The following is a 23,443-nucleotide window of genomic DNA, read 5'->3' on the forward strand; positions in this document are numbered from 1 at the left end:
GAGAGGCCACCACCTCACAGCGCCCTCCTTGCTGGCGGGACCCCGCTGCCCCCGCGCGTGAGAGGCTGATGGAAAAGCCACCTCCCGCCCCCCCACTTTGCGGGAGCAGAGCTGAGAAGAAGGGCGCCGGGCCGCAGGTGCCGGCGAGGCGACGGGTTGGTTGGGTGTCAGCCGGCGAACGGGTTAACTTCCTCTGCTGGTATCGAGCTGATGAGAAGCTGCGACAGAGCGGCAGGGCGGCTGACTCCACCGCCCTGTGCCTACACTTGACGGTGGGAGCACGTCTGCCATCCAGTATCGATCGAGGCTGCGCGCGTCTGTGATACTATGAGAATCCATCTGGGAAGAAGGGCTCTCAGTGCGGGAGAGCGTGCGTGCTGGCAAGCCTCTGGAGCTCAGGACGCCTCCTCCTGAGCCTCCTCCCCATGGGAATAGGAGCGGGGAGGGGAAAACAGGATCTAATTTTCGACTGTCCTCAGATAAAGTGCTTTCTCTGTTCGCACCTTCCACTTGTTCTGCCCAGAGACATGACAGTGCCTAACTGAACTGTTTAGCATGGAGTAGATTGAGTGAGAAATACTGGTGGAATCAGGATTTCCTCTGCTCCCCTTGTGTAAGAGATACTTTGCCAAAGATGTGCTATGGACCTTTAAAAACTCAATACATTTTCATCCAGCACTGTTTTCAGCACTAGAAGAGATCTGAAAGTTTGTGACACTAGATCAACTATGAAAAATAATTAGAATATATATGGCAGATGCATAGTAAAGTGCCCCAAATCCATGGTATAGAAAAGGACAATCTGAGAATAGGAAGGGAAAAGAACTCTGTGTTCAAGCCTCCTCCCTAAGTAAAATCGGAGAAACAGACTGAGTAGACTATGGCATAACAGATCCAGTCATCAATAACACATATTGTCTTCCTTGTAGTGCATGAAGCATTTTTACATAGAGAGCATTATTTGAGGGAAGATTTGGAAGTAATTATATATTTATTAATCAGTGGCTATGTTTTGTGCATTGTATTTAAGTAATCTCTAGATCTTTCCACAAACACAAAACAGAAGTAGATATTATTCTCCTTTTATGATGAGGGGACTGAGCCACAGGAGAAGTTGTATCACTGGCTGAAGTCACCCAGAGCCCAAGTTCTCGCTAATTCCAAAGCTCAGACTTTCCACTAGACCAGTGTCTTCAAACTATTTTTTTTCTGATCACATCCCACATTAAGAAATATTTTACAGAACACACACGTAACTGAAACAAAAGTTTTACAAAATAACATTTACCCTTAACTAGGTGCAATGCATTTTTGTATTTTCTATTCACTTCTGTTTTCTTTTTTTAAAATGCTAGTCATAGCAAACGAATTTATTTGATAACTCACTAATGGATTAGGTCCCACAGTTTGAAAAACACCATTATGGTGTCTCCCATTAAATAGCATGAAACCATACAAAATTAAATAAAATAAATAAACCTGACACTCTATGATCAAAATTAATATTCTGAATAACTACTTAAACTATTTGAGTTCTTTAGCTGTGTATGTAAGCTTTGCTTTTCAAATTGATTGTTTCTGACATGCCACTTTATGTATGATTTCTAACTCAACTTCTCAATTTTTCTCCTCTTATTTCTCCTAATGACCCAGATACTGTATGGTTTGGAAAATCTAATATAAGAGTTTTAATACTTTAAGATAGCCCCTTTTTTTGGGGGGGTGGCTTTTCCTTGGGTGCATAGTACTCTGTCAGAATTGCTGTCAACCACATGACCCAGCATTTGTGCTTCCAAGTATATAGACAGAAGAATTGAAAACAGAGACTGAATCCCATGCTGTCACACTGATATCCATCATAATGTAGCGTTATCCACAATAGCCCAAAGGTGAAAACAACCCAGTGTCCACCAACAAACACACAAACAAAATGTAGTATATACAACTGATGGGGTATTATTCAGCCATAAAAAGAACTGAAGTTCTGACACATACTAAGTGAAATAAGCCAGAGACAAAAAGACAAATATTCCAAGATTTCACTTACATGAAATGTCTATAATGCTTATTGAAAAGAATGCTTATCCTTATTTTACTTAAATGAAATATCTAGGCAAATTCATAGAAATGGAAAGAAGATTATTATTGGTTGTCAGGGGCTGCAGGAATGGGAACTTATATATAGCTTAAGAGGGTTATACAATTTCCTTCTGCAGTAATGGAAAAAGTTTTATTAATTAATAGTGAGAGAGGGACAATGCTGTGAATGCAATTAATGCCTAAACTGCACATGTTTAAATTTAAACAATTTAAAATTGTTTAAATGGACACTTTTGTTATATATATTTTACCACAATAAAAATTTTCACACACACACCAAAAAAAGAGTGGAAGGCAAAACTATGGCATATCAGCCTGTGGAAAGAATGTAAAGGACTAGGTCATGTAATTTGGACTTAATTACACAGGACAGGCAGAGAGAGTCACTTAAAGTTTTACAGTGAGGGAGTGACATTTGCTTTTGAAACTGCACGAGGGATAATATTCTTGCCTAAAATTTCTGCCAGAGAGAGAAAAGGAAACACAGATAAAGCAGTCTCCTCTCCTCAGTCTTTCCCCTTTCTGAAAATGTGGATCTATTTTCTAGGAAAAAAAGTTATGGAAATTTGAAAAGTTAGAAGAGCAGTTATAAGGTGAGAATACTTAATGAAGTGACTGGCATAGAGCTGATATTCAATAAATATTTTTTGAATGAATGATGCTGATTGTTAAATGGCTAGTGAGTGTGTCTATCCATCTATCCAAGCATCCTTCCAGCCCTCCTGGCTTTCAGATATCCTGTCTTCTTCCATCTGTACAACTATTCAATCAGATCGAGTAACTGCTCTATAATCTTTCTGTGATGGTTCAGAAACATGGTGTTCAAGGATTATCTTTATTTTCAGATAAACAAATTCATGGAAAAGAGGGCCTGGCCTGTACCATTTCTATTCCTGACCACTATTTTACAGAAATCTGCCATGAAATTTCCGGTTGACCCAATGGACATCAGCATCACCCGGGTTACCAAAGGGTTTGCTCCTGACCCGTCCTCCGACCAGCTCTGCCTCATTCCTTCCCAGGGAAGAGTTGACCGCCCGCCTGGGAGCTGCTCGGCTGTTGCTGCAATTCCCCCTCCTCGGGGGAAACAGCCACCTCCTTCTCACTCATCCCCTTCCCAGAATGCCTCTTGTGTTCTTTCCTTTCCTCATCACCCCATTCTCTCAATATCCAGCGAACATCAGACCTCCATTAAAAGGCGAGTTTCCCTGCACCAGTGCATCTGCTATTCTCCCTACTCTGTAACACTTGTATTGGCTACCCCATAGGCTAAGGCTAATACTTATCTAGTATTGAGTTAGCCCTACGTCACCACTATGAAACAGAGCAACTAATGATTAGTACGTAACAATTCTCAGGTGGCTCAGTGGTAAAGAAGCCACCTGCCAATGCAGGAAACGCAAGAGACACAGATTCGATCCCTGGGTCGGGAAGATCTCCTGGAGAAGGAAATGGCAACCCACACCAGTATTCTTGCCTGGAAGATTCCATGAACAGAGGAGTCTGGCGCGCTACAGTCCATGGGGTCGCAAAGAGTCAGACACGACCGAGCACACACACACAGACACACATAAAAAATGCATAGTCATTTCTCTTCTGTGTCTGCAAAATAAAAAAGCATTATTGTTTTTAAAAAGAAGAAGAAAAATGGCTATCAAATATTTTCTACAGATCCAATAGTTCTAATAGGCCTCCCTCACTTCCCCTCAGGTGTAACTTGATAACAACCTTTCTAGAAATCAGTATAGCAGCGAATATCAGAAGCTTTGAAACAAATAGGCATACCCTTCAATTCACCAACTCCTTTCGTAAATCATCCAAAAGAAGGGAAAACATACACGCACAAGCCATTTTTCACTGTGTTTTTGTAATTGTATATAATCTGAAACTACCTTGAAATTGCAGTGCAGCTATACCAAAGACGATTATGTAGCCATAAGAATGCAGTGACACTGGAGCTTTCCTGGTGGCTCAGTGGTAAAGAATCTGCCTGCCAATGCAGGAGACACAGGTTCAATCCCTGGTCCAGGAAGATCCCACATGCCACGGAGCAACTGAGCCCATGCGCCACAACTACTGAGCCTGTGCTCTCGAGCCCCGGCTCGACAACAAGAGAGGCCACCGCAATGAGAAGCCCGCCCACCACAACTAGAGAGTAGCTCACCACAACTAGAGGAAAGCCTGTGCGGCAAGGAAGATCCAGCACAGCCAAAAATAAATGAATAAAAATTTTAAAAATGCAATGACACTAACAAATGTGTATGTCTTAATGTTAAGCAAAACAGCAGGCTACAAAGCTACAGGTACAATAAAAAGCTCACTTATGAAAGTACAAAATGAATAAAAGACTAGAAAGAAATATGCCAGAAGGTTGTTGGCCTTGCTTCTAGTTAGCAGAGATTTCTTTTGTTGTTTTTAAAAATTCTGTCAAAAATTTTTTTGTGATAAGCATATAGCACTCTGATAATGAGAGGAAAAATTAATGTCTTAAATCCTTTCTGGTCTTAGACGTGGTACCCCTCCTCCAGGACACTGTTGCAGAAATGACAGTGGGACATCAAATGGGAATTGCACAGTTAAGTAACATTCTCCAGAACTCGGGGCCCAGAAAAGAGATGAAAAGCCTCTATCGTGCCATGGCCTTCCAGTTGAAGAACACTTTGGGGGAGAGATTAGGGGTTAAATAAAAGGTAGAAAGGGGGCCAAATGGAGGAGAAAAATAATTTAGATGGATACTCTCCACTTAGCTATAAATCCAGATAATCTTTCAACATATGAACACTTCTTTTTCCATTTTTCCACTTTGAAATTATGATAAATAGGGTAGTCCTTAGCAAGATTGTGAAATCTTTGCTTTCTTTATCTATAATACATCCTTTCTCTTGATAATCACACATTTTTTTTTTTTTTTTTTTTTACCACTCAAGACCTTTTGCATACACAATAGGACCTTCATCTGCTCTGGTATAGTTTGATAAAAAGTCATACACACTGAATTCTCTCTCAAGCTATCTGCATTTTAATTTTCCTATTTCTAATTATGGAGTGAATTACTTTGACTTAAATTCAGGAATTTTGTGATAATAGCAATGAGAAAAAATTTTCTGTACAGAGAGAGACTTCTTGCCCTGAAATCATAGTGTGTGTAAGACAAGCTCAGATAACTGACCTACCTTCTAGTCACTTGAATATCAGATGATTACTCAGAAGGAACTGTATCTCTTCTATTTCTCTACTGCCTCGCCTCCACACAGACATGGCCCTATACAAGGTAAACTGATGACTGTGTGGCTGTAAGGCTCTGTGGTTGCAGTGAAGATGCGGAGAAGGTTAGGAGACTGGAATGAAACTTGAAGTAGGGAGTTCATCCAAGAGAATATTAAAGAAGTTGATGTTCAAAAAGATGCACGCACCCCAATGTTTACAACAGCACCGTCTACAACAGTCAGGACATGGAAGCAACCCAAATGTCCACTGACAGAGAAATTGATAAAAAAGATGTGGTACATATATACAATGGAATGTTACTCAGACATAAAAAAGAATGAAAGAATGTCATTTGCACTAACATAGATGAACTAACATAGGTGGACCTAGAGATCGCCATACCAAGTGAAGTAAGTCAGACAGAGGAAGACAAATATAACGTGATGTGCTTATATGTGGAATCTAAAAAAAAATGATATAGATGAACTTATATACAAAACAGAAGTAGACCCACAGACATAGGAAACAAACTTATGGTTACCGAAGGGGAAAGGGGAGGGGAGGAATAAATTAGGAATTTAGGATTAACATACACACACTGCTATATATAAAATAGATAACCAACAAGAAGCTAGAGCACTGGGAACTATACTTAATATTTTACAACAACCTATAAAGGAAAAGAATCTGAAAAATATATATATATAAAACAATCACTTTGCTGTGCACCAGAAACCAATACAACATTGTAAGTCGACTATACTTCAATGAAATAAATTTTAAAAATTAAATTAAAAATAAAAATTTAAAAAGTAGTTGACAGAAGATGATACGGCCTTAATTATTCAAATACATTAAGCAGTGAAATAGATAGTTGACGTGTTAAGCAGTGAAATAGATAGTTGACATCTTCTTAAAAACTGGGAAGCAGAGAGAAAACTTGACTTTCACTTGGCCGTGAAAGACTGCCTGTTGAAACTGAGATTCACTTCAGAAACTGTAAGCAATGGGAAAAGAGTGAGCTTGAACTAGAAAACAATGATTTTCAATGGCATCAGATGCCACAATGGAAGGCATTTTGATTTGTTGTGCAGGAAACATGATAGCTCTCTACTCTCAGCCATTCTCACGCTCCCAATCACAAGCCCCGGCTCTGTCTTCTAAGATAATTCTCTCATCAAATTCTTTTAGCTACTTCTTCAGCTCAGTATAGAACTCTCCTATACTATAAACACTAAAACCTTTGTGAAGGCTGCACAAAGACTTCATCTTCCTAATTTCATAGAGATCCTTCTATATGAAAACCTACTGCCTTACTTCCAGACTCAAAAAGATATTTTATGGAGTTGGTATATTGCTCACAAAACAAGTAGATTTCAATTCTAACATTGTCATTTAATGAAGAGGTGATCTTGGAAAATTTACTTCATCTCTCTGAGTCTCAACAATCTCTAAATTAGGTATAACAATACCTACATCATCTAATGAGAACTAAATTGAATGTGATGAACTAATATTCTCAACAGCACTGGTTCTTACTTGTGCTCACTATTGATATTTTTTTTCTCTATCACTATTTATATACTTGGTGTTGCTTGTAAACTCATAAGGGTAGAGACTGACTATGTAACCAGTTTAGGATTACACAGAATAACGTGTGTGTGTGTGTGTCTCAGTAAATATTCTGAAATAATAACGACGGTTGTCTACATGGCTGGGGGAAAAAAGCCTTCTCAATTTTTATCTATAATTTAAATAAATCCCATTCATATGCTTGAAAAGTATGTGCATATATTTTGCAGCTGTATATACCAAGTACAAAAGAGTCAGACACAACTTGGCGACTAAACAACAGACTAAGTATTATATATATATATATATATATATATATATATATATATATATATATATATATACGCCTCCTTCCACATATATATGGTGAAAGTGTTAGTGTTAATTGCTCATCATGTCCGACTCTTTGCAACCCCATGAACTGTAGCCCACCAGGCTCCTCTGTCCATGCAATTCTCCAGGCAAGAACACTAAAGTGGGTAGCCATTCCCTTCTCCAGGGGATCTTCCTGACCCAGGGATCGAACCCAGGTCTCCTGCATTGCAGGTAGATTCTTTTACCGTTTGAACCAAGGTAAATTATGATATTTCTCTTTGTAGTCTCTCATTTTATGCTCCATACAGTTTGAGACTTTGTCATAGGTGCATATAAATTAAAACATTATCTGTTCAGATAACCAAATGTCTCAGAAGTATACAGTATCTCTCTTTATCTGTAGTGATGCTTTCTGAGCTAAAGTCTGTTTTGTCTGATGTTTTCTCCTAGAGACATCAACTATTATTTGATGGGCATTTACAATGTATGTATTTGACTTCAACCTTTTTTATCATTATGCTTTAAGGGTGTCTCCACTTAACAGTAGCTGCATTTTTTTAACCAGTCAGATAATCTTTAACTTTTAATTGGAGCATTTAGTCCTTTTACATTTGTGTAATTGCTACTATACTGGAAATGAAATCTACCATCTTCAAAAGTGTTTTCCATTTCTCTGATCTGTTACATTTTCTTTTTTTTACATTTTAGATTGATTTCTGATTTTTATGTATCAAATTCCTCCTCTCTACTAATTTAAAATTATACTCTTTGCTTATATCTTTTTATTAATTCTTAAATTACATCACAAAATTTTAATTTATCAAAGGTTATTTTTAAAATATTAAGAAAGTTAGAAAACTTTAATGCATTTACTCTTTCTGACATATGTTATTATGGTTTTGTATTTTTAAAAATCTACAAGACATCGTTATTATTATTTTTCACAGATAATATTCCTTAGATCTACCTACAAGTTTTCCACTCTCTTGACTCTCAATTCTTTCTCGTATCTCAGACTTCTGGGGTGGGATCATTTTTCTCCGGCCTAAAGAACATGCTTTGAAATATCCTTCACTATAGATTTGCTAGGAGCAAAATATCTTAGCTCCAGTGTGTCTTTATCCACCTACAGAATTCTAAGATAACTATCTTCTTTCAGCACATTGAAAATGATATTTCACTATCTTATGTTTCCTGTTTTTCACTTGTGAAAAGTCAGCTATCAGTATATTGTTGCTCTTTTGAAAGTAATTTATCTGTTTCTCTGGCTGCTTTTAATATTTATTCTTTGTCTTTGGTTTTCAGATATTATTGGCTTAGACAGGGTTTTCTTTTCATTAATCACGCTTTCATAAGACTTCTTTAAATCAGTGACATGAAGTCTTTTGTCGGTTTAGAAATTCCTCAGCAGTTAACTCTTCAAAGAATTGTTTTATCTCATTCTCTTTCTTCTCCTTCTAGAAATGTGGCTGAACCCATGTTAGACATTCTCACATATCTTCTGTGTCTTTTATCCCCTCTTCTTTTCCCCTCTGCAGGCCGCATTCTGGATCATTTCCCTTGATGTATCTTCAGATTCATTAAGTCTTAAAGGTGTGTCTAACCTACACTTAAAATCTAGTTGGACTTAAAATTTTTATTTATAAGTTTACTCATAAAATTTATTTTTATTTGTAAAATATACATATACATTTTTGTTTAAAATAAAGTCACAATATTTAAACTCACAGTAAAATTGTACTTGGTTCTTTTTTCAAATTCAGATTTGCTGTTTACTTTCTATAGTTTCCTGTTCTCTGTAGAAAGCATCAAGCTGGTATTTTACATCTTTATTTTTTATTTTTTTTCTTTTACATTTTTAAACATCACCATCATAATTGTGTTATAGTCCATGCCTCATAATTCTAGTATTTAAAGTCCTCATGGGTCTGTTTTTGTTGTTTGCTGTCTCTGATGACTCTTGTTCATTTAATCTGGCTTCCTCGTGCACCTGATGATCATTGAGAAGATAATACATTCTCATATTCTGCCAGATACGAGAATGTGCTGAACATCATATTTGACAAATTATTTATAGAAATTATTTAGACCTCTGATAAAAGTATCTTCCTCAAGAGCAGATCTGTATTTCCTTCTGCCAAGCATCTGGAGACACTGCCAAACAACAATTATTTTAACCCAGGTTCAAGGCTTTGAGATTCATTGACCCAGGCAATTTGAATACAAGCAGTAAATACTCAAGGGCTTTGGAATCTCGGTATCTTGTGGCGAAGGGTCTTCTATTAGACCTCCTGTCCTGTACAAGTCCTGGAGTTTGCTTTTTGTCTCCTTTGCACTTGCAAGTCTATCAAGACAAATACTCTAGTTGTTTAGTCATTCAGTTGTGTCTCTTTGCAAGACAATGGACTGTAGCCTGTCAGGCTCCTCTGTCCATGGGATTTCCCTGGCAAGAATTCTGGAGTGGGTTGCCATTTCCTTCTCCAGGGGATCTTCCCGACCCAGGGACCGAACCCACATCTTCTGCTTGGTAGGTGGATTCTTTACCACTGAGCCACCAGGGAAGCCCAGACAAATACTCTGATTTTAGCCAATCAGCAAATTCCTTCTGGGCAGAACATGTTTGGATTCCCATTTCTCCTTCACCTTTAGTCTGGTAATTCCAAACTACCTTTTCATATTCTTTCATGCTTGAAGAATAAATTTTAAATCTGAATCTTTTAGTTGTTTTAGGGAGGATTCATCTAGTTTATCAGAACCATTCAATTAGACTTACATTTTAAACTTTTTTGATGAATATTAAGAAAATGTCCTTCAGAAAGATTGTACCTTTTTAGGCTTCTATCAGTAGGCTTAGAAATACCTTTTCTTTACCTTTTCCCCTTAACTATATATTTTGCCACTTATGAGAAATAACATTTCCAAGTTGAATAAGGGAAAAGTCCTGCTTTTACTAAGTATCTGTAGTTATTTAATTACCAACGAAATTTAATGCTTTGTGGTCTGTTTATTTAAATTGTATTTTACTTTTTATAATTTAACCTATTCAAAAATTTCTGTTTTTTATTTTTCTTAGGTCCTTTGGCTACTATAAAGCTGCTACCCATCAGCAAAGCTACATCAGTTGTTAAAATATTAAACTACTTCCATAACCAATCAGCAAATAGCCACCACCTTCCAAATAGCCTTACCTTGGCTCATGCAGACATTTCAGCCTCTCCCAAACACCACTCACTTGCTCATTTTCCATCAGTTAAAGAGGTAATGTCCAACATACCAACAGGCCTTTAGAGCCCTACCCTTGCTCAGAGCCCTGGCCATTGTCAGTTCTGACTGGTTAGTAGCTATTTTGTAGATACTGTTAAACCTTTTAATGTAACATATATGCACATATATTGAAAGTATTTTTGTATGTGACTGACAAGGGCTTAATTTCCAAAACATACCAAACAGCTCACATAAGTCAGAAACAACAACAAAAAATATCCAGTTGAAAAATGGGCAGATCCAAATAGACATTTCTCCAAAGATGTAATGGATGGCCAACAAGAACATGAAAAGATGCTCAACATTACTAATTTTTAGAGAAATGCAAATCAAAACTACAATGAGTGCCACCTCACATTGGTCAGAATGGCCATCGTTAAAAAGTCAACAAATAACAAATGCTGGAGAGGGTGCAGTGGAAGGGATCCTTCCTACACTGTTCATGGGAACATAAGTCGGTGCAGTGACTATGGAAAACGGTATGGAGGCTTCGCAAAAAACTAAAAATAGAGTTGCCATACGATCCAGCAATCCTACTCTTGGGCATGTATCTAGACAAAACTATAATTCAAAAAGAAATGTGCAGACCTATGTTAATAGTGGGACACATTAACCAAGACATGGAAACAACCTAAATATCCACTGACAGATGAATATATAAAGAAAATGTGGTACATATATACAATGGACTACTGCTCATTTAAAAAAAAAGAATGAAATAATGCCATTTGCAGTAACATGGGTGGACTTAGAGATTATCGTACTAAGTGAAGTAGAAAGAGAAAGACAAAGACCATATGATGTCACTTGTATGTGGAATCTAAAATATGACACAAATGAACTTATCTATGAAACAGACTCACAGACATAGAGCACAGATTTGTGGTTGCCAACAGTGGGTGCAAGGGATGGAGAGGAAGTCTTGGATCAGCAAATGCAAATGTTTATATACAGAGTGGATAAACAAGGTCCTATTTTATAGCACAGGGAACGCTATTCAATATCCTGTGATAAACCATATGGAAAAAATATGAAAAACATATATCTATATATACATACATATATATATATAACCGAGTCACTTTGCTATATAGCAGAAATAAACACAACATTGCAAGTCAATTATACTTGAATAAAATAAAAAAATAATGTGAAAGGAAAAAGTCAATTTTACAATAAGACTTTAAAAACACATCATGCTGTATTCCTTTTTTCTTCCATATCCTATTTCCTTAATTTTTATTTTCAATTAGTTTCAGTTTGGAGAAGGCAATTGCAACCCACTCCAGTACTCTTGCCTGGAAAATCCCATGGATGGAGGAGCCTAGTACGCTCCAGTCCATGGAGTCATGAAGAGTTGGACATGACTGAGCGACTTCCCTTTCACTTTTCACTCGCATGCATTGGAAAAGGAAATGGCAACCCACTCCAGTGTTCTTGCCTGGAGAATCCCAGGGACGAGGGAGCCTGGTGGGCTGCCGTCTATGGGGTCGTACAGAGTCGGACACGACTGAAGCAACTTAGCAGCAGCAGCAGCAGCAGTTTCAGTTTCTCTCAAAATTGTTACCATTGCAACAGCTATTTGTTCTTTTTCTTGCACTTTCCTTTATTCACAAAACAATTTGTTTGGGAAATCATTCCACATTATGACCCATAGATCCACCCATTTCTTTTTCTGTTTGTTTTATTTAATTGAAGTATAGTTGATCTACAATGTTGCGTTAGTTTCAGGTGTACAACAAAGTGATACGTATGTGTATGTATACAAATGTATGTATGTATCAACAAGTTGGTGCAGCCACTATGGATTCTTCTCCCTTGTAGGTTATTACAAAGTACTGAGTCTAGTTCCCTGTGTTATACAGTAGGTCCTTTTTCTTTATCTATTTTATATCACCTATTTCTTTTTAACTACTGCATAATATTCCCTAGTGTGCATACGCCATTGTTTATTTCACTGTTGCTCTGTGTTCACACTTAACAAAGTGTGATGATTAATATCCATGTCCCTGTGTCTCTGAGTCTATTTAATAGTGTTTCCTCTAGGGAAGATACAGAGTAGTAGAAATGCTGCTACTACATTAGCTATGCTACATTCTCAGAGAGAATGCATATTTTAAAACTTGTATCAGATGGTAAAAAAATATGTCTTCCAAAACATAGTTCTAGTTTACAAGCTGTGAAATTGTGATTTATAATAAGAAATGTACATTTGATCTTCATCCTCATTTCTGGCACCTATAGGTATTTGCTGTTAAATGATCTCTCAGCTTTTAAAAATCTACAAAGGAATTTAGTTACAAATCTATAAGATTTTTATCAGATTTTATTATGTTTTGAAAACCTATCAAGCTTATGATTGTCTAATACTTATGATTGTCTTAATACTTTTAGCAGACATCACAAATTATAACATTTCTAAGTATTAGTAGAAGCCAGAATAAAGTAATAGTTCATTTTGGACAAGAAGTAAAGTATTTTGAATTTTCTTGCCATGCTGTGTGGCATGTGAGATCTTAGTTTTCCAACCAGGGATTGAACCTGAGACCCCTGCATGGGAAGCACAGTCTTAACAGCTAGATTGCCAGGGAAGTCCCTGAACTAATTTTTATTTATGATCTGTTATCTCCTATAGAAAGAGTAAGTGAATTTTTGTGCACTAAATCATTTTAATACTTGTTTACCATATTGATCTATAAAGATACCAGCTCTTTCATGGTCTTCTGCCAAATATATCAGTTAGCTATTACGATCCATTTTTTATGATTACTTTGTTTTAAATCTGATAACCACACCATTGCATTGTTATCCAGGCAACATCTTCCTAGCATTTCAATTATCTTAATCTCATGCAGACCCACATCAAAAGCTTTTACAAACATTTAGATATATTGTTTGCCCATGGAGTTTTCTTTATCCACAAACTTGTTGAGTAATTTTATAAGATCAAATAAATCAGATTTGCCTGGCATAATCTGTCTTCATAAACAAATGCTGTCCGCTGACCATCACATTGTTATCTAAATGATTTCAGATCAATTTGGTTTGCTCTAACTTGGGCAATTGCATTCTGCCAGCCCCAAACTCCCTCTATTTTTCAATTGGAGACATTATTCTTCCTTTCACTTAACAAAGTGTTCTGTAAAGCAAGCAGGCAAGTATCTGAACCAATAAAGCCTAGTTTCCTGAAGATTTGTGTCTGATAGGCTAACTGAAACTATGTATTATATCCATGTCATAGCTTTAACTGGTGACATTATTACCTAAATCATTGTACTAGATGTCATAAGTAATATTTTGTGTTACATCAATGGGAAAAGTAGGCAACACAAAGAAAGTTTTTTATGTGTATGTCTAGGACCATCCTAATGCTAGATTCGCTGCAATATAATCAGATTTAGTTGGAATCAAGTTTTACATCAGAGGTTAATAGTGAGATACACTGGATGTGAGATGATTTCACTAGAAGACCTGTTATATATTGTACTAAGGCAGAATGATCACTGTGCTTTAGCTAAGAAAAATGATAATTCTACAGTCAGTCCTCCTTATCCACACATTCCACATCTATGGATTCAACCAATTGTGGACCAAAAATATTTGGGAAAATACTCCAGAAAGTTCCAAAAACTAAAACTTGCATTTGTCACGCTCTGGCAACTACTTACATAGAATTTAAATTGTGTTGGATGTTATAAGTAATCTAGAGATGATTTAAATTATACGGGAGGAGGTGCATAGGTTATATGCAGATACTATACCATCTTATTGGCTTCCTTCGTGGCTCAGATGGTAAAGAATCCACCTGCAATACAGGAGACCTGGGTTCAATTCCTGGTTGGAAATATCCCCTACAGAAGGAAGTGGCAACCCACACCAGTGATCCTGCTGGAGAATCCCATGGACAGAGGAGACTTGCGGGCTATGGTCCTTGGGGTGGAAAAGGGTCAGACACGACTGAGTGACTAAGCATGCATGCACCCATGCCATTTTACATGAGGGACTTGAGCATCCGCAGATTTGGATATCCATGGGGTCCGGGAGCCAACTCCCTTCAGATATCAAGAGATGACTATATTTCAGGGTCAATGAACAAACTATTCATTACTCATCACTCCATTGAATAAAATCTATAAATTTATTAATTCTATTCCTCTTACATTTATATGACGCCATGTGAAATCTGTGGTTTATCTCCTTTTTTGACATTGACCTAAAACTGAATGCTAACTTGGAGGCAATCAAAAGAGGCACTAGGCTGGCTTGCAAAGCAGGTTTTGAAGAGGAGGAGGACCTTCTGGTTCCTTTGGTGCTGTTATACTTTAATTTCAACCACACTCAGCTTGAACTGACATGTACAGTTCTGGGTTTAAAACAAAGAAACCCAGATTCCAAAATTCAGTCATAATGTCCAGGGAATAATTCACACACTTGAAGAACGTTTGTGTGGTGGAGGAAATCCACAGCCTGCTGGGGCTCGCACTGCCCCAGGAAAGCTGGGACTGGGAGGCCAGGGGGTCTGGGCCCTGCATTGGCAGCAACAGTGGTGGCAGGAGCCCCAGTGAGGATCGCCATAGCAGCCATGAGACAACTTCCACAAGAACTGGCTGATACCCTAAAAATGCAGTCTATGTTGGAGGCTTCACTGGAGGTCACGTCACGTGATCATGCTAACTTAGAAGGTAGGGTATAGGACTGAAAGAAGTTATGTCAACTCACAAGTCACGTACAAGCAGCATCTCAAGAAAACTTGGAGCGGTTAAGAGAGAAGAGTAATGCTTTAATAAGAAGTCAGGTGGAACTCAGAATTAAAGACTTGGAATCTGAACTCTCTAAGAGGAACATTTTTCAAGAAGATTCTAATAAAGCAGAGTTGGAAAAATATAAGCAACTCTACCGAGAAGAAGTAGAAGTTAGAAAGCCATTGGCAAATAAACTGGACAAGACTAAGGACAGGTTGGCAGAGGTCAGCACCAAACCTGGGGTGGAGAAATAGTGGAACAGATCTTGCCTCAGCACTGTCACCAGGAGGCCAGTCCTGGAGCCCCCTTGTGTTGGAAATTTCAATAATAATTTAGTGCTCAACAGAAATCTTACTCCAAGAGCAAACGTAGTGCTTTCTAACTCAATTCCACGCCCTTCAAATAACAGTATGGAGACTTACTTGATCAAAGTGGTCAGTGGGAGTTGCAAAAGAATATAACTAGAGAACTAGAAAAAGCTGTTGCTGAATTGAAATCTGGATCCTATAGAGGGTCTCCTCTAGGATCTACAGATGAGTCAAATCTATATCAGGACCTACTTTTGAAAACATCACAAGAATATGTGCAGATTTTGAGGGGAAAAAAAATACGATCTGAAAGATAAATAGTAAAGTTTTCCCTACTGGACTGTTTTCATGACATTTTAGTTTCCCATAATGTTTCCCATTAAATATAATAAGAAAATCTTTATTAAAGGGAAATACTTTTGCGTGCATGATGAAAATGTATATGGTATTTTTAGCCATGCTTCTCTGCATCTAACTTACTTTTAAGCAGATTTAAAAACCAGTACTGTTGAGTTTTACATATTCAAAGTGAAGTGTAGTCACTCAGTCATGTCTGACTTTTTGCAACTCTATAGACTGTAGCCCACCAGGCTCCTCTGCCCATGGAATTCTCCAGGCAAGAATACTGGAATGGGTAGCTGTTCCCTTCTCCAGGGGATCTTCCAGCCCAAAGGATCAAACCCAGGTCACCTGCATTGCAGGTAGATTCTTTACCATTTGAGCCACCATAGACACCCTTTACAAACTCAAACTGAACCCTAATACCAGTTGTTTAAACAGCACCCAAACAACCAAACTTGTCATTAGTATTTAGTGGTGCAGATTGATAGCTTTCTTGTATTTTCCAGTTTGTATCACTATTCACAGACCTAAAGATTTAGATATTGCTGTTATGGCTACAGTCAATGTTTTGATGTATTATAATTATTCATAGTGGCATAAAACTTACTATATATAACTTTAAACACAGATTCAGAGATCGTTCCTCACAGAGAAATTTTTTTTAAAAAATGCGAAATTTTTTTCCTTTGGGGCCCTTTAGATCAGCATTTGTAGCACCAAACCCACATGGCCCAAGCAGTAATCTGGAAAAAGACACAAAAGGCAAAGTAGGTAAACAGAAGACTAGCATCATTTACTCTCTAAAGGTATCTTCTTTACTAACAGAGTATAGTTCAAGTTTTTCTACAACTAATGAGTAACATGAGTAGCATGTCATCTTATAGTAAATATCTATAATATGAAATCATATTCTCTTATCTTCTTTGTTATTATTAAGTTGGTTTTATTTTGTTTTTTTACTTAAGAACATGATACTTCATGAGATCAACCATACTAACATCTTTCTTGGTTTTTGAAAATTGCTATTGCTAAAATATCAACCATACTCGTTTAGTAAAAGCAAATACTCTTTGTGTATTTGTGTGCACCTGTGTGCATGTGTTTGTGTTGGAAATGATGATTAAAGAAGTCAGTATTATTATGAGAGAACAGGATAGAATGACTCTATTTCCTTTCAGTTCAGTCGCTCAGTCGTGTACGACTCTTTGCGACCCCATGAACCGCAGCACACCAGGCCTCCCTGTCCATCACCAACTCCCTGAGTCCACCCAAACCCATGTCCATTGAGTCAGTGATGCTATCCAACCATCTTATCCTCTGCCATCCTGTTCTCCTCCTGCCATCAATCTTTCCCAGCATCAGGGTCTTTTCAAATGAGTCAGCTCTTCGCATCAGGTGGCCAAAGTATTGGAGTTTCAGCTTCAACATCAGACCTTCCAATGAACACCCAGGACTGATCTCCTTTTGGATAGACTGGTTGGATCTCTTTGCAGTTCAAGGGACTCTCCAACACCACAGTTCAAAAGCATCGATTCTTTGGCATTCAGCTTTCTTTATAGTCCAACTCTCACATCCATACATGACCACTGGAAAAACCATAGCCTTGACTAGACGGACCTTTGTTGACAAAGTAATGTCTCTGCTTTTTAATATGCTGTCTAGGTTGGTCATAACTTTCCTTCCAAGGAGTAAGTGTCTTTTAATTTCATGGTTCCAATCACCATCTGCAGTGATTCTGGAGCCCAGAAAAATAAAGTCAGCCACTGGTTCCATTGTTTCCCCATCTATTTGCCATGAAGTGATGGGACTGGATGCCACGATCTTAGTTTTCTGAATGTTGAGCTTCAAGCTTCCTTTCTATTTCCCCAGGGACCTTCAATGGAGATAATTAGAATATTGGCCCAGCTATTATTGTCTAATAGAGTTGTCAGTCATTGATAAAACTTTTATCTGCCTTCATACATTATAACTGTAACACTTGTATATAAGGAGTGTTCTGTTTTCCAATAAAGTAAAACTTCCCTAAAGTTTGTTTGCTGTTAATATTTTGCTAAGGGGGGGAGGTTGTTGAGAGGAGACAGAAATGCAAAGATTAAATAAAGAAAACTTCAACATCTTCAACTCAGATTCCTCATCTGAACTATAGTACCCAGAAAATTTCTTGACTATTCTCTCAATTCTCTCAAAGATAGTACAAAATTAGTGCTATTCTAGATGCAAAGGAAAAAAGTTCATTTATTAGGGCTTAATTTTCCCTTAGATCAGGTGAGAAATATAATTCCAGCTGTATTTAAATATAATTCCTTGGGAGTTTGGGACTAGCCAACGCAAACTACTATATATAAAATGGATCAACAGCAAGGTCCTACTGAGTAGCTCAGGGAACTATACTCAATATCCTGTGATAAACCATAATGAAAAAGGAAAAAAAGAATAGATATACATGTGTGACTGAATCACTTTACTGTACACCTGAAACATTGTAAATTATACTTTAATTAAAATTTTTAATTAAAACATGCTAGCAAAGTAATGTTCAAAATTCTTCAAGCCAGGCTTCGACAGTACGTGAACCATGAACTTCCAGATGTTCAAGCTGGATTTAGAAAAGGCAGAGGAACCAGAGATCAAATTGCCAACATCTGTTGGATCATCAAAAAGCAAAAGAATTCCAGAAAAACATCTACTTCTGCTTTATTGACTATGCCAAAGCCTTTGACTGTGTGGATCACAACAAACTGGAAAATTCTTAAAGAGATGGGAATACCAGACCACCTGACCTGCCTCCTGAGAAATCTGTATGCAGGTCAGGAAGCATGTTAGAACTGGACATGGAACAACAGACTGGTTCCAAATAGGAAAAGGAGTACGCCAAGGCTGTATATGGTCACCCTGCTGATTTAATTTATATGCAGAGGACATCATGAGAAACGCTGGACTGGATGAAGCACAAGCTGGAATCAAGATTGCTGGGAGAAATATCAATAACCTCAGATATGCAGATGACACCACCCTTATGGCAGAAAGAGAAGAACTAAGAGCCTCTTGATGAAAGTGAAAGAGGAGAGTGAAAAAGTTGGCTTAAAACTCATCATTCAGAAAACCAAGATCATGGCATCTGGTCCCATCACTTCATGGGAAATAGATGGGGAAACAGTGGAAACAGTGGCTGACTTTATTTTCTTGGGCTTCAAAATCACTGCAGATGCTGATTGCAGCCATGAAATTAAAAGATGCTTACTCCTTGGAAGGAAAGTTATGACCAACCTAGACAGCATTTAAAAAGCAGAGACATTATTTTGCCAACAAAGGTCCATCTAATCAAAGCTATGGTTTTTCCAGTAGTCATGTATGGATGTGAGCGTTGGATGGTGAAGAAAGCTGAGCTCAGAAGAATTGATGCTTTTGAACTGTGGTGTTGGAGAAGACTCTTGAGAGTCCCTTGGACTGCAAGGAGATCCAACCAGTCCATCCTAAAGGAAATCAGTCCTGAACATTCATTGGAAAGATGGATGCTGAAGCTGAACCTCCAATACTTTGGCCACCTGATGAGAAGAGCTGACTCACTGGAAAAGACCCTGATGCTGGGAAAGATTGAAGGCAGGAGGAGAAGGGGACAACAGAGGATGAGATGGTTGGATGGCATCACCGACTCAATGGACATGAGTTTGAGTAAACTCTGAGTTAGCGATGGAGAGGGAGGCCTGGCATGCTGCAGTCCACGAGGTCGCAAAGAGTCAGACACGACAGAGCAATTGAACTGAACTGATTATTCTTTAAATAGTCATTGTAATTTCAAAATAAAGTTGAAACTCCTATGTAAGCAGCTTTAATAATTTCAATTGATCATAAATAAAGAGATTGATTTGTTCCCTCCAAAAGATTTTTTGTGCTTAATCCTTTGAAACTAGTTTAAAAATGAAAGCAGCATTGTAACCTCAAATCTTTTATGGAATGCTAGTTTTAAAACAAGACCCACATAGTATATTCATGAGCATTAACTATTTGAAAAGTCCTAACTAGGTGTCAAGTTCAAAAGATTTTACAGGGAACTCTGCCCAATGTTATGCAGTGACCTGGATGAGGGAAGTTTGGGGGAGAATGGATACACGTATACGCAGGGCTAAGCCCCTTTGCTGTCTACCTGAAACTATTACAATACTGTTAATCAGCTATACCCCAATACAAAATAAAAATATTTTTAAAAAGATCAATAGGCTTTATTCCTTGTTTGGTCAGAAACTTATTGATAGACAACCTAATTTTCTGAATGTTTTAACTTCAAACAGTCTATTGAAAAATATAAGAACAAATTACTATAAACACCATATTTCTCACTGGGAATGCTGAGACTTAAGTCTTTAAAGGAGATGAATATGTATTTATATCCTTTATATATATTTTATAAATAAACTAGGATGGTGACATTCATTCTTAGTGAGCTACTGCATCTGTCTTCCCTGGGCAGAAGCCTTTAAAAAAAAATTCCAAAATGAGAGAACACAGAAAAAGCAGTATCTAAAAGGCAAGGAATAAAAGGAAAAGAAATACGTGAACAAGTAACACAGTGGAGCCAAGACATATTAGAGATTCATTAGTATATTTTCAGAGTCTACACAATGCCCGTAATTATTTAACATTTCAACTGAGAAAGTCTGTATAGATATATTCTGTAGATACACAGTATACAACGCTGAACATCTTTTGGACAATTACGTGTGAAATCTTCATCACAACCATTTTTGCTGAACAGCTCTACTATGAGTGGCGGATTTTCTGAAACTGAAATTGCTATTTGCACGATGTGGTGCATTGAAGCAATTCAAGGCTTTCATTCCACTTCACTGGAAATGAAGATTCACTATATTAACGTTCTCTAGACACTTATGTGGTGTGAAATTATGCCCCTCAATTACAAATTCTTCCAGCCTTCTCTCTCTTGGCTTCTCTATCTTCAAGTTTTATTTCAAATACTCCACAAAATATTTGGCTTCACTTGGCATAAAAGAAGCAAACCTCTGTGCCTCTTTTCCCCACCTTTCCATGGAGATAATAACAATTGCCTGTCTCATAAAGATATTGTGAAACATAATATTTTGTAAAGCACTTTAAAAACCTTAGCTATGAAGGCTAATGGCACTAAGAACTGTATTGTCATTCATTCCTCCATTTCCTCTCAAGCTGGCCATTTTCTTTTTGTCTTTGTTTGTTCGTTTAAATGTTAAGAAGAAATATTTTTTTGCTATTGAATGTTGAGGCTTAGCTTTATTTCCTTCAACTTCTTTCTTTTTTGATTTATGACCTCTTCTGGTCTCATGCCATCAAATCAGAGATTGCTTCCAAGAACGCACCTAGAACAGACTCAAATGTTATCTGTTTTATGGCTAAATGACCTGCATATGGTCTAATCTCACAACCAAGGATCCTCCAGAATACTAATTCAGGACTTAAGGCTTCACGGCGGCATTACTGGACACTGTCGCCACTACAGAGCCATCTATTCATGTTCTCTCTCCACCATACCTATATTTGTATCAACTGAATAGATTCTCTCTCTTGACACTGTGAATGCCCTTGATGCAGGGGACAGAGTCTGCCTACAAAGTACCTAGCACAATGGTCTACTCACAGTAAATATTTTTAAAAATGAGTTAAAGTAATTAAATAAAGCTACACTCTTACTAAGTTGGCTGCACTGTGGAAGTCTTTGGAACCAAATTGGACTGAGCCTAGAGGAACTGCTGGCCACTATTTCCAAGCTCAAGGTAACCCAGGTGTGGAGAACTGCTTGACAAGCTTCCAGGGGTTTATCTGGATGGCTTCATGTCTCTGCAAGCCAAATACTGACTGAATTCTTCTCCCTGGAGCTGCTGATAAGATTTAAAGGTATGAGGCCTTTTTCTGTCTCCTATATAACCATGTCTTCAAAAAAAGGTACTCTTAGAATGCATCAAAGTACTATGATGAAGGAACACAAATAAAAGTGAATTAAGGAGTACATAAAGTACATAAGGCAATGGCACCCCACTCCAGTACTCTTGCCTGGAAAATCCCATGGACTGAAGAGACTGGTAGGCTGCAGCCCATGAGGTCGCAAAGAGTCGGACACGACTGAGAGATTTCACTTTCACTTTTCCCTTTCATACACTGGAGAAGGAAATGGCAACCCACTCCAGTGTTCTTGCCTGGAGAATCCCAGGGACGGCGGAGCCTGGTGGGCTGCCATCTATGGGGTTGCATGGAGTCGGACACGACTGAAGCGACTTAGCATCAAAGTACATAATGAAAGGATGATGTTGAATAAGTTACTAAGCTAAAGAGGCCTTGGACAGACCCAAGTTCCTGTCCTGGCTCGGCGATTTGCTAGCTGTGTTACATTGAACAACTTACTTAACCTCTCTGAACCTATTTCCTCATTCTTAAAATATTACTTTCCTTGAAGAGTTGTGAAGATAGTTTTCCTGTGAATAAGATTAACACATATCTGACCTAGGGCTTCCTAGGTGGTGCTAGTGGTAAAGAATCTGCCTGCCAATGAAGGTGACATATGAGGTGTGGGTTCAATTCCTGGGTCAGCAAGATCCCCTGGAGCAGGCAATGGTATCCTGCTCCAGTATTCTTGCCTGGAAAATCCCATGGACAGAGGAGCCTGGTGGGCTACAGTCCATGGGGTTGCGAACACTTGGATACAATTGAGTACAACAACAGCCAGGACCAACAACCATACCTGACCTAAAGTAAAAGCTCAATCAAGAGCATTATTAGAAAGGACACCATGGAAAATTGTGAGCAACTATAGAGTCATCTTAACCAAAGTAAGAATGAAACACTTCTGAGAAGAGCCCCAGAGAAATCCTAGTAGAACAAGAGGGAGGTTTTTCCAGTGACTAAGCCAGAAGTCACAACTTTCTGTTCCATCTCACTCTAAGGTGGGTTCAGGGATGAAAACCTCGGTAAAAGAATTACAAGTCAAGAATATAAAACCACTGAGTTTGAATAAAATGCTGTCCAGTTTCCTATAGGGCTACTTCCTGAGAAGGAGGAGCTCTAGATGTCACAAAGCCTTCGATGACCTAGCCAGCGGCAATAAAACAGCAAAGAAGGAGTGTGATGCAGCAAACATTTCAACTGATTTAAGGTTTCACGTCTTATTCCTAAGGCTCTGTGCAGGAAAAGCAGGACCAAGTACTTGGCTCTATCTCAGAATAATGTTTTCTTCCAGAATTCTGGGTATGAGGGCATTTCCTAGATACAGATAAAAGGAGGCATTGTTATTCTGTCTCCTCTACTCCCAGATTCTTTTTAGGAAAAGAAATTGGAGGAATAGCAAAGAATACACTTTAGATGCAGTTGTTCAGGTATCTCAGAAAAACATGATCTTAAAATGTCTGGAAAATATGATTCTATAACACAATAGGAGAAGATCATGTAGCTGCTATTTCCCCCTGAACTGTACAAAGAATGAAGTCACAAAAGGCATCTTAGAAAAACTGGAGATACAGAAACAGACAGACAGCTAGACAGATTGGTAGTAATAGACTGACAGACAGAAATCACTATTAGTGAAATCCCATCATAGGAGGGCTCTCTAGG

General features: G+C 38.0%; 1 pseudogene; it reads left to right on the forward strand.

Annotated features, from left to right (window-relative positions):
- Positions 1-68: 68 nt before the first annotated feature.
- Positions 69-15,825, forward strand: LOC145528589 (ankyrin repeat domain-containing protein 26-like; annotated as a pseudogene).
- Positions 15,826-23,443: the final 7,618 nt, after the last annotated feature.

The sequence above is a fragment of the Giraffa tippelskirchi genome, chromosome 12, assembly GCF_054371585.1.
Source record: "Giraffa tippelskirchi isolate mGirTip1 chromosome 12, T2T-mGirTip1v1.2.pri, whole genome shotgun sequence".
NCBI classification, from domain to species: domain Eukaryota; kingdom Metazoa; phylum Chordata; class Mammalia; order Artiodactyla; family Giraffidae; genus Giraffa; species Giraffa tippelskirchi.